The sequence below is a fragment of the Piliocolobus tephrosceles genome, chromosome 21 (assembly GCF_002776525.5).
Source record: "Piliocolobus tephrosceles isolate RC106 chromosome 21, ASM277652v3, whole genome shotgun sequence".
Classification (NCBI taxonomy): Eukaryota; Metazoa; Chordata; class Mammalia; order Primates; family Cercopithecidae; genus Piliocolobus; species Piliocolobus tephrosceles.
The window spans coordinates 16,177,014-16,195,104 of NC_045454.1; the positions used below are offsets into that span (position 1 = coordinate 16,177,014).

Consider the following 18,091-nt stretch of genomic DNA (forward strand, 5'->3'; position numbering starts at 1 on the left):
AACCTTGCTTCTAATTGACCATCTTGGCTCATGTCCTCCATGTCACCTTCTATAAAATGCCCCTGATCTCCAGGAAGGATGTCATTATATAACTGCCTCGAACCAACAGAACGCTCATTTCACTTATCGCGGGCTCATTTACTTCACTTATAATGAACGTGGCCATGGATGTGCTACTGGATGTAGTGGTTCATTTTCTGACAGATAGAAAAATGGTTTGCTGACCAATTAATGACATATGTCTCAAAACTAGCAATGAGAACCTTAATCGCCGTGTTGAGGTTACTAATCAAGAAGATGCTTATCTTTGTACTCAACAACACAGCTTCCCTTGCTTATGAGCTGCTGTAATGCTTCAAAAACAACATCTCATATTTCCTGAAGAAGATGATGCCTGGACAACTGGCACAAGTTGTCAAGGATTACTTTCTCTTCATAAATCCAGCATGATATTTGAACGATTGTCAGGAAATCTTATCGGTTAATGAGTCCTGCACCTTTCCTTTAATTTTAGAAGGAAAGGGTAATCCAGTTGAGTTTTCTGACCTACCCGGCTGCTGTGATTCAAAAACCAACAGGAAATTTTGATGACGGTGATTTCCCAAGCTCCTCCCACTCCCTGACAAAGGAAAAGGTATTGAAAATATGAAAATAAAGTGTTATTTGGCTGGAGTGAGGTCTCATGGCCGTTTATGCGGTGGCGTGCTGCTCAGGACAGGGTGAGTCTCTGGGCTGTGTGCTGAGGAGGGGAGCTTCTCAAACTGGAGAAAACATTGCTAGGGACACCTCCATGGGGTCTGAGGGGCTGAGGATGAGGAGCTGGACTGAGTCTAGGGAAGGAGGAGGTTTCAGAGGGTAAAATTCTGGAAGTAAATCCTGGGGGTGTTTGAAAACTTCCTCCCTCAGAAGTAGAAAATGCAGGGAGGGGTAAGGACAAACCCTGGGTGACTTAAGGGGCATTTACTAATTTGAGAGACTCTAATGGCAAGCAGAGTGACAATGGCCTCCTTAAGGACTGAGGCCCCTGAATAAATAAGGCCTAGATCCAGTCCATGGGGGATAAATGCCCCCATGACATTTATGCCCTCATGAGACCTTCAAGGGACATATTTTTGTTGGGACAGAGGAAAATTACAGCTCTGCAGCCCTCCAACCCCTCTTTTTCCCCCATGCTGGCTCCGGGATCCTTCTGTGCTCAGACAACCTCCTCTGTGTCCCACTCCCATTTTTAGGATGCTTTGGGGCTCCCTAAATGTTTCTGGCCTGAGATCCATCTCTTTCCAGGCTCCCTTCTTCTCTTGAAAGCCTTCCTAACGTTAGCCCCACTTCTGCCTCTGAGGTGCAGACACCGTCCTCTTCATCCTCATTTTTTTGACCCACAGCTTCTTCAGAATCCTACCCTCTGTCTCATCTCATGAATCCCATCTGGGTGCTTCTTGGCCTCTTGATCTGATACCCCTGACCTCACATGGTCAAAAGTCTACCCCTTCCCCAGCCACACGGGAAATAGACAAAATTCCAGGAGTTTTACCTCAACAGTGAGTGTGCCCGCGGGGGCTCTTTTTATTACTACTATTATTATTATTATTATACTTTAAGTTCTAAGGTACGTGTGCACAATGTGCAGATTTGTTACACATGTATACATGTGCCATGTTGGTGTGCTTCACCCATTAACTCATCATTTACATTAGGTATATCTCCTAGTGCTATCCCTCCTCCCTCCCCCAACCCCATGACAGGCCCCGGTGTGTGATTGTTCATTTCCTATGAGTGAGAACATGTGTTGTTTTGTTATCTGTCCATGCGAGAGTTTGCTCAGAATGATGTTTTCCAGCTTCATCCATGTCCCTACATTAACTCATTCTTTTTTATGGCTGTGTAGTATTCCATGCTGTATATGTGCCAAATTTTCATAATCCAGTCTATCATTGATGGACATTTGGGTTGGTTCCAAGTCTTTGCTATTGTGAATAGTGCTGCAGTAAACATACGTGTGCATGTGTCTTTATAGCAGCATGATTTATAATCCTTTGGGTATATGCCCAGTAATGGGATGGCTGGGTCAAATGGTATTTCTAGTTCGAGATCCTTAAGGAATCACCACCCTATCTTCCACAATGGTGGAACTAGTTCACAGTCCCACCAACAGTGTACAAGTGTTCCTAATCCTCCACATCCTCTCCAGCACCTGTTGCTTCCAGACTTTTTAATGATCGCCATTCTAACTGGCATGAGATGGTATCTCATTGTGGTTTTGGTGCTCCTCACTTCCCAGATGGTGCAGGGGCCGGGCAGAGGTGCTCTTCACTGCCCAGAGGGTGAGGCAGCAGGGCACAGGTGCTCCTCACTGCCCAGATGGAGCGGCGGCCAGGCAGAGGCACTCCTCACTTCCCAGCTGGGCAGTGGCCAGGCGGAGGCGCTCCTCACTTCCCAGGTGGTGCAGAGGCCGGGCAGAGGCGCTCTGAGGAGAGGATAATGTAACTCCCAATATCGCAGGGGGTGTACACTCCCTTTGATATTGTACACCCCACTGTGATATTGTTCATAATATCCAATGTAGGAGAGGATGATATTACTTCCCATATCGTGGGGAGTGTACATCCCCCTGTTACATTGTTTGTAATATTCAGGAAGAAAGAGGATAATACTACTCCCCATATCACATGGGGTGTTCATTCCCCTGTGATATAGTTCGTGATATCCAATGGGAGAGGATTATATTACCTCTCATATATCGCATGGGGTATACTTCGTGATATTGTTTGTAATATCTAAGGGGGGAGAGGATTACATTAGTCCCAATATCAGAGGGGGTGTATACCCTCCTGTGATATTGTTCATAATATTAAGAGGGAAGAGGATAATATTACTCCCAATATAATTAACACCCTGTGTGTACACTTTTGTAATATTGCTCGTAATATCCAGTGGGGGAGACGATGATATTACTTTCAATATCGCAGAGCATGTACATCCTTCTGTAACAATGTTCATAATATCCAAGGCAAGAGAGGATGATACCACTTCCAAAATTGCAGGGCGTGTACACCTCCTGATGATATTGTTCCTAATATCCAGTGGGGAAGAAGATGATAGTACTCCCAATATCACAAAGGGTGTACACACCCCCTGGGATATTATTCCTAATATAAAAAGAGGAGAGGATGATATTATTCCCAATATCACAGAAGGTGCAAAACCCCCTGTGATATTGTTCACAATATTTGGGGGGAGAGGATTATATTACTCCCAATATCATAGGGTGTGTACATCCCCCTATGATATTGTTTGTAATATTCAGTGGAAAAGCGGATGATATTTCTCCCTATATCACAGAAGGTGTACACCCCCCTGTAATATTCTTTGTAATATCTACAGGGGAAGAGGATGATATTACTACCAATAAAACAGGGGGTGTACACTTATTGTTATATTTTTTGTAATATTAAGGGGGTGGAGAATGATATTACTTCAAATATCACAAAGAGTGTACACTCCCTGTGATATTGTTCCTAATATCCCAAGGCGGAGAAAATGCATGTGACTCCCAAAATCACAGAGGGTGTACACCACCCTGTGATATTTTTTGTAATATCAAGAAGAGAACAAGATGATATTACACAATATCCACAAAGGGAGAGAATGATATTACTCTTAATATTGCACAGGGTGTACACTTTCCTGTGATATTGTCCATCATATTCATGGCGGAAGAGTAGAGTATGATATTACTCCCAATATCGCAGGAGGTGTACACCCCCTTGTGATATTGTTTGTAATATCCAAGGAGGGAGGGGATAATATTAACCTCAATATCGCAGGGGGTGTTCACCCCTCTGTGAAATTGTTTGTAATATCCGGAAGAAAAGAGGATGATATTACTTCCAATATCCCAGAGAGTGTACACCCCCCTGTAATATTGTTCGTAATATCAAGGGGTGGAGAAAACTATATTACTCCCAATATCACAGGGGGGTGTACACTGGTTAAGGGGGTGTACATGCCCCTGTGATTTTGTTCATATTATCTAGGGGGAAAGAGGGTGATATTATCCCCAATATTGCAGGCGGTGTAGAACCCCATATGATATTGTTCATAATATCCAGAAGGGGAGAAGATGATATTACTCCCAATATCATAAACACCCTGTGTGTACACCCCCCTGTGATATTGTTTGTAATATCCAGTGGGGAGAGGATGATATTCCTGCAAATATCACAGATAGTGTACACACCCCCATGATATATTTTGGTATATCTGGAGGGGAAAGGATGATACTACTTCCAATATCGCGGGGCCTGTACACCTTCCAGTGACATTGTTCCTAATATCTAGGGGGAAAGAGGACATTACTCCCAATATCGCAAATGTGTACACACACCCTCATGATATTGTTCCTCATATTTGGGAAGAAAGAGCATGATATTAATCCCAATATCACAGGAGATGTATACCCCCCACTGTGATATTGTTCCTCATATCCAATGTGGGACAGACCAATATTACTCCTAATATTGCAGGGGGTGTATGCCCCTCCTTTGATATCGTTTTAATATCCAGAGGCAGAAAAAATACTACTCCCAATAATGCAGGGTGTGTACACACACACTGATATTGTTCTTAACATTCAGGGAGAGAAAGGACAACATTGCTCCCAATTTGCAGAGTGTGTACCCCCTCCCTTAATATTGTTCCTAATATTCTGGGAGGAGGAGATGATGATATTACTCCCAATATCACAGGGTGTGTACACCCCCCTGTAATATTGTTCCTAATATACAAGGGGGAGAGGATGGTGTTACTCCCAACTCCCAATACTGCAAGGGATGTACGCACCCCTTGTGATATTGTTCCTAATATCTCAAAGGAGAGAGAATGACATTACTCTCAATATAGTAGCAGGTGTACTCGTCCCCTGTGATATTGTTCCTAATATCCAGGTGAAGAGAGGATAATATTACTCCCAATACCACAGGATGTGTACATCCCCCTGTAATATTGGTTTTAATATCCGGGGGGAAAGGATGATATTACTGCCAATATCACTGGGTATGTACACATCCCTTGTGGTATTGTTTCTAATATCCAGTGAAGAAGAAGATAATATTACTTTCAATGTCATAGAGGGTGTACACTGTCTTTGTGATATTGTACCCAATATCCAGGGGGGAAAAGGATGATATCACTTATCAACATCCCATGATATTGCTTTTAATATCCAGGGGGAGAGAATAATATTACTTCCAATATCACAGAGGGCATACACCTTCCTTGTAACACTGTGTTTAATATCCAGAAGGCAAGAGGATGATATTACTCCCAATATCAAGAAGATGTACACCCTCCCGGGATATTGTTCCTAATATCTAGGGGAGGAGGATAATATTACTCCTAGTATTGCAGGGGATTTACATGCCCCTGTGACATTTGTTCTGGGAAGTCAGGGACCCCAAACAGAGGGATCTACTGAAGCCACTGCAGAAGAGCATAAATTGTGAAGATTTCATTGACATTACTAGTTCCCCAAATTAACACTTTTATAATTTCTTACACCTGCCTTTACTGCAGTCTCTGAACATAAATTGTGAAGATTTCATGGACATTTATCACTTCCCCAATCAATAGTCTTATAATTTCCTATACCTGTCTTTACTTTAATCTCCTAATCCTGTCATCTTTGTAAGCTGAGGATGTATGTCGCCTCAGGACCATGTGATGATTGAGTTAACTCCACAAATTGTTTGTAAAACATGTGTGTTTGAGCAATATGAAATCTAGGCACCCTGAAAAAGAACAGGATAATGACAATGTTCAGGGAACAAGGGAGATAACCATAAGGTCTGACTGCCTGCAGGGCTGGGCAGAACAGAGTCATATTTTTCTTACTGCAGAAAACGAGTAGGAGAAATATCGCTGAATTATTTTCCCAGTAAGGAATAACCCTGGGAAGGGAATGCATTCCCAGGGGAGGCCTATGGACAGCCGCTCTGGGAGTGTCTGCCTTATATGGTTGAAGATAAGGGATGAAATATGCTCTGGTCTCCTGCAGTGCCCTCAGGCTTGCTAGGATTAGGAAATTCCAGCCTGGTGAATTCTAATCAGACCAGTTCTCTGTTCTTGAACACTGTTTCCTGTTAAGATGTTTATCAATGACAATGCATGCATAGCGGGACATGGAACCTCATGAGTAATTCTAATTTCACCCTGGCCTTATGACCTTGCTCTGCCCTTCTGCCCTTGTGATCTTTTATTGCCATTTGAAGCATGTGATCTCTATGACCCACTCCCTATTCGTACCCCACTCCCCTGTCAAAATCCCTAATAAAAACTTTGCTGGTTTTACGGCTCAGGTGGGCATCATGGAACCTGTCAATATGTGATGTCACCCTCAGAGGTCCAGCTGTAAAATTTCTTGCTTTTGTACTCTTCTTCTTTATTTCTCAGACCAGCTGACACTTAAGAAAAATAGAAAAGAATCTACATTGAAATATTGGGGGCTGGTTCCCCCAATAGACATTGTTCCTAATATCCAGAAAGAAAGAAGATGATATTACTCCCAATATCACAGGGTTTGTGAACCCCACCTGTGATATTGTTTCTAATATCCAGGAAGGGAGAGAATGATATTACTCTCAATATTGCAGGGAGTGTGCATACCCCCTGTGATATTGTTCCTAATATCCAGGGAAAGAGGAGATGATATTACTCCCAATATTGCAAAGGTTGTAAACCCCTCCCTGTGGTATTGCTCTTAATATTTAGTAGGGGAGAGGATAATATTACTTTCAGTATCACAGGGGGTGTATACACCCTCTTTGATATTGTTCCTAATATACAGGGGGGAGAGGATAATATTACTTTCCATATCACAAAGGGTGTATACACCTCCCTGTGATATTGTTCCTAATATCCAAAAAGGAAGAGGATGATATCACTCCCAATATCACAGGAAGTGTACACTCCCTCTTTTATATTGTTTCTAATATCCAGGGGAAATGAGGGTGATATTACTCTCAATATAGCAGAAGGGGTATACACCCCTGGGATATTTTTCCTAATATCCAGGTGAAAAAAGAGGTTGATATTCTTCCCAGTATAGCAGGGAATTAATTACCCCTTTGTGATATTGCTTCCAATATCTAGGGGAAAAGAGGATGATATTACTCCAAACATCACACTGGGTGTAAACCTGTGATGTTGTTGCTAATATCAAGGAGGAAAGAGTATGATAGTACTCCTAATGTCACAGAAGGTGTACACTTTCCCTGTGATATTGTTCCTAATATCCAGAAGGGAAGAGGATGACATTACTCCCAATATTGCAGGATGTACACCACCTCTGTGATATTGCTCCTAATACCCAGGAAAAAGGAGAATGATATTACCCCCAATATCTAAGGAGGTGTATACCTTCTCTGTGATATTACTTCTAATATCCAAGTGGGGAGAGGATGGTTTTACTTCCAATATTGCAGGAGGTGTACACCCCTCTCCATGACACTGTTTCTAATACTCAGGTTGGGAGAAAGAGTATTATTCCCAATATCACAGTGATATTGTTTCCCTATGATATTGTTTCTAATATCTAGTGGGGGAGATAATTATATTACTCTCAATATCACAGGAGGTGTACACCCCCTGGGATATTGTTTCTAATATCCAGAAGGGGAGAAGATGTTATTACACTCAGTATCACAGAAGTGGTACACCCCTCAGTGATATTGTTCCTAATATCCAGGGGTAAAGAGGATGATATTACTGCCAATATCACAGGGGGTGTACACCTCTTTTGTGATGTTGTTCCTAATATCTGGGGGGCAGAGAATAATATTACTGTCAATATCACAGAGGGTGTACACCCCCTCTGTTATATTGTTCTTTATATTCGGGGGGTAGAGGATCATATTATTCCCAATATCCCAGGGGTTGTACACTCCTCCTGTGATATTGTTTCTAATATTTAAGTGGAAAAAGAATGATATCACTCCCAATATCAAAGGAAATGTACAACTTCCCTGTGATATTGTTTTTATTATATAAGGGGGCAGAGGATGCTATTAAGAACAATATCACAAGGGATGTACACCCACGTATTGATATTGTCCCTAATATGTATGGGGAAAGAGGATAGTATAACTCCCAATATCACAGAGTGTGTACACCCCCCTGTGATATTGTTTCTGATATATATGGGGGGAAAAGATAATATTTCTTCCAATATCGCAGGGGGGTGTACAAACCCCTCTGATATTATTTTTAACATCCAGTGGGGGAGAGAAGGATATTACTCCCAATATCACAGGACGTGTACACAACCCCTGTGATATTTTTCCTAATATCCAAAGTAGGGGACGATGACATTACTTTCAATATCACAAGGGGTGTACACTTCCCTGTGATGTTGCTTCTAATATCCATGAGAGGAGAGGATGACATTACTCCTCATGTGGCAGGCTTTGTACACCTTCCCTGTGATATTGTTTCTAACATCAAGTGGGGGAGAAAATGATATTACTCCCTATATCACAGAAGGTGTACACTTTCCCTGTGATATTGTTCCTAATATCCAGATGGGGAGAGGATAATATTACTCCCAATATCACAGTGAGTGCACATACACCCTGTGATATTGTTCCTAATATACAGGGGTGGGAGATGATATTGCTCCCAATATCGCAGGGGTGTACACCCCCCAGTGATATTGTCTCTAGTTTCCAGGGGAGGTAAAGATGATATTACTCCCACTATCACAGGGAATGTAAACCCCCCCGTGATATTGTTCACAACATCTGGGGAAGAGAAGATAATATTACTCCCAGTATCACAGGGGTGTACAACTACATGTGATATTGTTTTTAATATCCAGAAGGGTAGAGGATGATATTACTACCAACATCACAGGAAGCTTACAACTCTCTTGTGATATTGTTTCTAATATCCAGGGAGGTAGAGGATGATATTACTCCCAACATCACAGGGGATGTATGCCCCCCTGTAACATTGTTTATAATAACCAGGGGGTGACAGGATGATATTACACTTAATATCGAAGGGGGTGTACACACCCTTGTGATATTGTGCCTAATATCCGGGGTGAAGAAAATTATATTAATTTTAATATTTATAGGGGAAAAGGATGATATTACTCCTAATATCACAGGGGCTGTACACCAACCTTTTGATACTGTTTTTAGTATCCAGAAGAGAAGAGGATAATATTGCTCCCAATATCAGAAAAGGTATAAACTCCTTCTGTGATATTGGTCCTAATATCCAGGGAGGGAGAGAGTAATATTACTACCAATATAGCAGAAGCTGCCCACCCCCCACTGTGATATAGTTCCTAATATCCAAAGATAATAAAGGTGATATTACTCCCAATATCACAGGAGGTGTACACACCCCTTGTGATGTTGTTTTTTAATATGCAGGGAGGGGAGAGGATGATATTACTCCCAGTATCACAGGAGGTGTATACCTCTGTGTGATATTTATTTTAATATTTATGGGGGGAAGGATGATATTACTCCCTATACCACAGAGGGTGTACACCCTCTGTAATATTGATCCTAATATCCAGGGCGGGATAGGATGAAATTACTCCCAATATCGCAGAAAGCTTACACACACACATACACCGGTAATATTGTTTTTAATATCCGGGGGGAGAGGATGACATTGCTCCCAATTTCACAGAGTGTGTACACCCACCGTTTGATATTGTTTCTAATATCCAGGGGGACAGAAGATGATATTACTCCCAATATCACAGGAATTGTACACCACCTCTGTGACATTCTTGTGAATATCCAGGGGAAAAGAGAATAATATTACTCCCAATATTGCAGAGCGTGTACACCTCTCCGTGATAACGATACTAACATTTTTCAAAAGAGGTTGGTGTTACTCCCATTGTCATAGGATGTGTACATCTCCCCTTGTGAAATTGTTCATAATATTCGGGGGGCAGAGCATAATATTACTCCCCATATCGAAAAAGGCGTCTGCCCTCCTTATAATATGGTTCCTAATATCCAGGATATTACTTAATCCAGGATATTTGTAATATTCTAAACATTAGGAACCACATCACAAGTCCCCGCGATATGGGGAGTCATATCACCCCTTCTCCCCGACTCCCTGGATATCACGAACCATATCACAGGGCAGTGAACACCCCCACGAGATGGAGAGTAATATCACCCCCCTCTCCCGCAGGAGGTGGACACCCAGGATCTTTAAGATATATTAAGTAATATCATCTCCCCTTCTGGATATTACGAACAATATCACATGGGGGTGTATACTTTCTGCGATATTGGGATTAATATCATACTCTCCTCTTTTGGATATTAGGAACAAGATCACAGCAGTGTGTACACCCTTTTCGATATTGAGAGTAATATCTTCTTTTCCCTCCCTGCATATTAAAAACAGCTTCAAAGGAGGAGTGTATGCCACCTTCAATATAGGGCACAATATCATTTTCTCCACCGCTGGATATTAGGGACAATATCACAGGGAAGTGGACACTTCCTGCGATAATTGGGAGTAATGTCATCCTCTCACCCCCTGAATATTAGAAATATTATCACAGGGCGGGTGTGCACTCCCATAATGGGTGTAATATCATCCCCTTTCCTTCTGGATATAGGAACATCACACATGAGGGTGTACATTCCCTTGATTTTGGGGTGTAATATCATTTTCTCCCCCTCTGGATATTAGGAACAGTATCACAGGGAGTGTAAATTCCCTGCGATATTGCGGGTAATATCGTGCTCTCCCCCTCTGGATATTAGAAACAATATCACAGGAAGGGTGTATACCTTTTGTGATATTGGGTGTAATATCATCCTCTTCCCCATTGCTATTAGGAATAATATCACAGGGAGGGTGTACACCCCCCTGCAATATTAAGAATAATATCATCCTTTCCCTACATGGATATTAGAAATTATATCAGAGAGGTGGTGTACACTTCCTGCGATATTGGGAGTAATATCATCCTCTCACTTTATTAATATTAGGAAAAATATCACAGGGATGGTGTACACCCCCTGCGATTTTGCAAGTAATATCATGATCTCCCCCCACTGGATATAAGCAACAATATCACAGGGGGTTTGTACATTTTCTGCTATATTAGAAATGGGGGTGTACACCCTTTGCGACATTGGGAGTAGTATCATCCTCTCCCCCCTGGATATTAGGAACAATATTATGGGGGCGGTGTACACCCACTCTGATATTAAAAGTAGTATCGGCTGGGCGCGGTGGCTCACACCTGTAATCCGTGAAACCCTGTCTCTACTAAAATACAAAAAATTAGCTGGTCGTGGTGGCGTGCGCTTATAATCCCAGCTACTCAGGAGGCTGAGGCAGGAGAATTGCTTGAACCTGGGAGACGGAAGTTGCAGTGAAGCGAGATCATGCCACTGCACTTCAGCCTGGGAAACAGAGCGAGACTCTGTCTCTTAAAAAATAAAAAATTATTAAAAAAAAAAAAAAAGGCTAGGCACAGTGGCTCACGCCTGTAATCCTAGCACTCTGGGAAGCCAAGGCGAGCAGATCATGAGGTCAGAAGATCGAGACCATCCTGGCTAACACGGTGAAATGCCATCTCTATCAAAAATACAAAAAATTAACTGGGCGTTGTGGTGGGCACCTGTAGTCCCAGCTACTCGGGAGGCTGAGGCAGGAGAATGGCGTGAACCCGTGAGGCGGAGGTTGCAGTGAGCCAAGACTGTGCCACTGCTGTCCAGACGGGGCCACACAGCAAGACTCTGTCTCAAAAAAAAAAGAAAAGAGTAATATCGTCTTCTTCCTTTCTAGATATTAGGAACGATATCACAGGAGGAGTATAGTACACCCCCTGGGATATTGGGAGTAGTATCATCCTCTTCACCCCTGGATATTAGGAACAACATCACAGGGGGTGTACACTGCCTGCAATATTGGGAGTAATATCATCCTTCTCCTTCTGGTTATTAGGAACAATATCACGGGGGGGGGTGTGTACACGTTCTGCGATATTGGGAGCAATATTATCTCATCCCCCTCTGGATATTAGAAACAATACCACATGTGTACACCCCCTGTAATATTGGGATAATATCATTCTCTCCCCCCATGAATATTAGGAACAATATTATAGGGGCGTTGTACATCCCCTGTGATATTGGAAGTAATATCGTTTTCCCCCCTAAATATTAGGAACAATGTCACAAGGCAGTGTACACCCTTTGTGATATTTGGAGTAATATCAACCCCCCCTGGATATTAGGAACAATATTACAAAGGGGGTGTACACTCCCTGCGATATTGGGAGTAATATCATCTTCACCCACCCTGGATATTTAACACACTATTACGGAGCGGGGGAGGTTGTACACCCCCAGCAATATTGGGAGTAATATCATTCTCTCCCCCCTCCTGAATATTAGGAATAATATCACAGGGGTGGTGTACACCACCTGAGCTATTGGGAGTAATATCATCCTCTTCCCCCTAGATATTGAAAACAATATCACAGCAGGGTTTACACTCCCTACAATATTGGTAGCAATATAATCCTCTCTTCCACCTGATTCTCTGTAGGACACGCACAGGGACTTTGTGAGAACAACAAAGAAAGCCAAGAGGTGAGAACACAAATGTCTGCCTTTAGGAGGATGCCCAGGCTGGTGCTGGGGCTGGCAGCCTAGGAAGGCCATTCGGGTTGACAGCAGCCAGGATCTGTGTGTCCAGTAGAGGGCGACCCTTCACACTGCTGGCTTTGGAAAGACTCCTTCCATTTTACAAAAGTGTAATTAAAACAAGGCTGCTGTTAGGGGTTGCTAAGGTGATGAGCTCTCGCCTCTTCTGGCTTGTGGAGGCTATGACATTCCTTGTCTCATGCCCACATATCGCATTGCCCTTTCTCCCCAAATTCAGGCTCACATCACCTTCTTGTGAACTTAATCTCTCTCTGCCTCCCCCCTTATAAAGACACTTGTAGGCCAGGCGCAGTGGCTCATGCCTGTAATCTCAACACTTTGGGAGGCTGAGGCGGGTAGATCACCTGAGGTCAGGAGTTCAAGACCAGCTTGGCCAACATGGTGAAACCCCATCTCTACTAAAAATACAAAAAATGGGCCGGGCGCGGTGGCTCAAGCCTGTAATCCCAGCACTTTGGGAGGCCGAGACGGGCGGATCACGAGGTCAGGAGATCGAGACCATCCTGGCTAACACGGTGAAACCCCATCTCTACTAAGAAAATACAAAAAAAAAAAAAAACTAGCCGGGCAAGGTGGCGGGCGCCTGTAGTCCCAGCTACCCAGGGAGGCTGAGGCAGGAGAATGGCATGAACCCGGGAGGCGGAGCTTGCAGTGAGCTGAGATCCGGCCACAGCACTCCAGCCTGGGTGACAGAGCGAGACTCCGTCTCAAAAAAAAACAAAAAAAAACAAAAAAACTCAACAATAGAAAACAACCCAATTAAAGAATGGGCAAACAATCTGAGCAGACAAAAATAAAAATAAAAATACAAAAAATGTAGCTAGATGTGGTGGCAGACGCCTGTAATCCCAGCTACTCGGGAGCCTGAGGCAAGAGAATCACTTGAACCCAGGAGGCAGAGGTTGCAGTGAGCCGAGATGCACCATTGCACTCTAGCCTGGGCAACAAAAATGAAACTCCATCTCAAAAAATAAATAAATAAATAAATATTTTATAAAAGGACATTTGTGATTCCATTAGGGTCTAGCCAGATAATCCAGGAGAACCTCCCAACCCTGAGATATTTAACCTAGCCAGGCATGGTGCTGCAATCCCAGCACTTTGGGAGGCTGAGCTGGGAAGACCTACTGAGTTCAGTTCAAGAACAGCCTGGGCAACATGGTGATACCCTGTCTCTACTAAAAATACAAAAATTAGCCAGGCATGGTGGCATGAACCTGTAGTCCCAGCTACTAAGGAGGCTGAGGCACAAGAATCGCTTGAACCCGGGAGGTAGAGGTTGCGAGTGGAAATCACCCCACTGCACTCCAACCTGAGCAACAGAGCCAGACTCCATCTCAAAAAACAAAACAAAACAAAAGGTATTTAACCTTATCACATATGTGAAAGCCCTTTTGTCATAGAAAGTCATTTTCACGGGTCACAAGCTATAATTCCCATTTATGTGGGGGGCCCTTATTCAGCCCACCGCACAATAGAAACTTCAGAATACTCAGTCTTCATACACAGAAGCATTTGTATAAAAGCCTCCATTTCCTGCCCTGCATACTAGAGCATGGTAAAGTCTTTTCCTCTTAGTCATACCTCCTTCTGCTGGCCCGGAAGTAGATGGGGTTCCTTGCCTCTCCCCAGCTCTGACGTCTGAAATTGGTGCCATTTTACCACATCGTACACTCATTGACAGGCCACTTTCTGTCAGATCGACGTAAATCCCACGTTACTTCTCTTCAGGGGTTAATCATAACGTAACTTGGTGTGAAACCAACAGAACCGCTTATTATGTTTTCCATGTATTCATGTATGTCATATATACAGAACAGCATCATGGAAAGTTTAGCAGAGTTGGGAGCTGATTATTTCACCCAAGAGATAGGAAAATTGCTAGAAGATAAATTAATGGCATATGGAATGATCGAGGTGACTATCTTAAGGCTGATGCTTATGTTTCCAGTCAAGAAGATACTGGTATGTGTACTAAGGAAAACAGCTTCGTTTACATGCAACCTGTTGTACATGAGAAAGCATTCTTACATACATTTCTTCAAAAAGATTATGGGACACCAACCAAAACAAGTAAGTGTTGCTTAATTTCTATTTATAAATCTAGGATGATCTCTGCATTATAGTAGGGAAATCTTAAAAAACAACATCACATACTAATGGTAAAAAGATGATGCGACATGAAAAAGTAACAGCATGAATACCTCCAATTGCTATTTGTGAATTGAAAAACTAAATTTTAAAAAAAATTAGCAGATTGTGAATGCATTACTAATGATAAATTCTGTATTTTTTTTTTTTTTTTTTTTTCTGAGACAGAGTCTTACTCTGTCACCCAGGCTGGAATGCACTGGCACAATCTCAGCTCACTGCAACCTCTACCTCCCAGGTTCAAGCAATTCTCCTACCTCAGCCTCCTGAGTAGCTGAGACTACAGTCATACACCAACAGGCCTGGCTAATTTTTGTATTTTTAGTAGAAACAGGGTTTCATCATATTGTTCAGGCTGGTCTCAAACTCCTGACATCTGGTGATCCACCCATCTCGGCCTCCCAAAGTGCTGGGATTACAGGCATGAGCCACCATGCCCAGCCAAATTCTGCAATTCATACCCATCTTTCTGAGACTACATTAAAGTTTTTCTTCCTGAATTGACGATGTTTCTGTGGTCTTACATATCACCGCAGAGCAATTTACATCTATGACTATTACTTTCGTCTCACTAACTCCTCCTCCAGTCAAAAAAAAACAAAAAATTGTTTTTAAGCTATGGAAATGAAGTGTTGCTTAGCTGGAGTGACGTTATGTTGTGTTTCTGGGGTGACTTCCTGCTCATGTTGGGGTGAGACTGTAGGCTGTGGGCTGTGTGCTGAGGAGGAAGTCTCTTGATCTGGAGAGAACCCATTGTCGGGGAGACCTCCACGGGGCTGAGGGGCCATGAGCCTGCCCGGGTTTAGAGCACGGGGAGGGTGAAATTCTGGGGTTGAATCCTGGGAATATTTGAGAACTTCTTGCCTCAGGAGGGGAAGATCCCTGGAGAATAAAGACAAACTCTGGGTGTCTTGAGGGGCATATCCTAATTTGAGAGGAATCAAACCAAGGATGGAGTAGCTATGGCCTCCTTAAAGACTGAGGTTGGGGAATAAACAGGATTCACAATGAGTTCATTGAGGAAGAAGCCATGAAGGGACAATTTTTGGTTGGGACAGAGGAAAGCTGAAGCTCTGCAGCTGGGGAGAAAGCCCTGGCAGGGAGAAAGTGACGCTGGAGGGGCCCTGCACACTCTGAGATGCTGGAACTTCTAACCCGCTCCAGCACACCCATTTTCTGCAACCTTCTGCATTCTGAGCATTTGAACCCTCATTCCTCACTCCCCTTTTCTTGATTCTTCTGGGCAGCGCATACTCCAAGGTCTTCCAGGCCCTCAATTCCCGACCCCTGCTTCTGCAGTCATGGGGGACTCCAGGCACTGCAAGAATTTGAGTGGGAGCCTTGTTGCCTCTGATTGATTTATTGGATTTTTGGAGCTCCCCACTGTCAAAGTTTAGGGTCCTGGATGCCCGTCCTCCCCAGCCGGTCCTTTCCATTCTTGGGGCTAAGCTGTCTCCCACACCTCCCATGCTGTCAGGACCCTCGATTCCCTCCTCCTTCCCGTCCCCATGCCCAGGCTCCTATTTAGCCTCTTGCTGGGATCTGGTATTTTCATGAACCACCAACTCACTTGGAGTCCTACTAAGGGGCAAGCAGGACTGAAGGAGGTCTTAGAGAGTGATGGTGGAGATTTTGTTTTTCCACAGCACCCCTTATTCACCCCCACGATGCTGCCGCGGCCCCACCCAGACCCCTTTTTCAGAGCAAACTGCCCAAATCGCTCCCAGGTCATTGTCGGACAAAGGAAAACACCAGCCTTCACTTTGGAAACCTCTTTCCCCCATGTCTAATTCCCACCCAAGTCGCCCTGCATCTTCCTCCCTTCCCCCAACCCGATGTTCATAACCCTCCTCTGCTCAGACACCACCTCCCACCCTCCTGCTCTCGAACTCCCTTCCTCTTTTGCAGGTTTCCTGCCTTCAGCTCCACTGCTGCCTCTGCAATATATGCGTGCCCTCCACTTCCTCCTCATTCTCACAATAGTCTGCCCCTGTGGGATTCTAACCTCCCTCTCCACTGCGTGCTGGCTCATCCGCTGTCCCTGATCTAACCCTTGGATGCTTGAGCCCCAAGATATTTCTGTCTAGAAATCTATCAGTCTGGCTCCCTAAAAAGACAGACAGGGCTGGGCATGGTGATGCACACTTGGAGGGTCGAAGAATCACTTGAGCCCTGGAGGTCAAAGCTGTGATTGTGCCACTGCACTTCAGTCTGGGCAACAGAATAAAACCTTGTCTCAAAAAAAAATTTTTTTAATAAATAAAAATTTTAAAAATAAAGCCCCAGGCCTTCTTCCCATGGCTCTGAGTAGGCTTACAGGGGCCCTCCTTAAAGCCACTTCCTTCTCAGCTGGATCTGGGGAATCCTTCCTTCCCTTAATGAACTCATTTTCACAGGCACTGTGCTCCAGAGCTCTTACTGTCTCCAATCTCCCCTCTGCCCAGCACCCTTTCTCTCCTTGCCCTCACTCTCCACCTCTAACTTCCCACATCCCAGAGATTCTTTGCAGGCTAAAGGAACTCCATCTTGGATGCTGACCCATGTTCACTTTTTTTTTTTTTTTTTTGGACAGAGTCTCGCTCTGTTACCCAGACTGGAGTGCAGGGGCGTGATCTCAGCTCACTGCAACCTCTGCCTCCCAAGTTCAAGTGTTTCTTCTGCCGCAGCTTCCTGAGTAGCTGGGACTACAGGCGCACATCACCACACCCAGCTAATTTTTTTGTTCTTGTATTTTTAGTAGAGATGGGGTTTCACCATATTAGCCAGGCTGCTCTCGAACTCCTGACCTCGTGATCTGCCCGCCTCAGCCTCCCAAAGTGCTGGCATTACAGGCATGAGCCACTGTACCCAGCCAAGAAGAGGATGCTCTATAGATTTCCCCCACAAGAGATGGCCTTGCAGGGCCATTTCAAAATATGTCAAAGCAATACATTTGGGGATAAAATACTTTGATTTCCTTTAGGGCATGTTATCTATTATGTGATGCCATACCAGAGTCAGGTTGGAATCAGTTATCTTATTGCTACAAAGAGTCTGTTCCGTCAGTCTTGGGATCTCTATTATTCCTTCTTATTTCTTGAGACATGGTCTCACTCTGTCACCCAGTCTGGAGTGCAGTGGTGCAATGTCCATTCACTGAAACCTCTGCCTCCTCTGTTCAGGCGATTCTCGTGCCTCAGCCCCCTGAGTAGCTGGGATTACATGTGTGTGCCACCACA

The 18,091-nt window shown here is 43.8% G+C and overlaps 1 long non-coding RNA gene across 1 annotated transcript in view; it reads left to right on the top strand.

Moving 5' to 3' along the window:
* The first annotated feature begins 627 nt into the window (after positions 1-627).
* LOC111554144 overlaps positions 628-18,091 on the top strand; it is a 20,385-nt gene continuing 2,921 nt past the window's right edge. The window contains exons 1-2 of the long non-coding RNA XR_002735161.2: positions 628-719; positions 14,674-14,795. This is a non-coding gene — a long non-coding RNA (uncharacterized LOC111554144). The remainder of the gene's footprint in view (positions 720-14,673; positions 14,796-18,091) is intronic.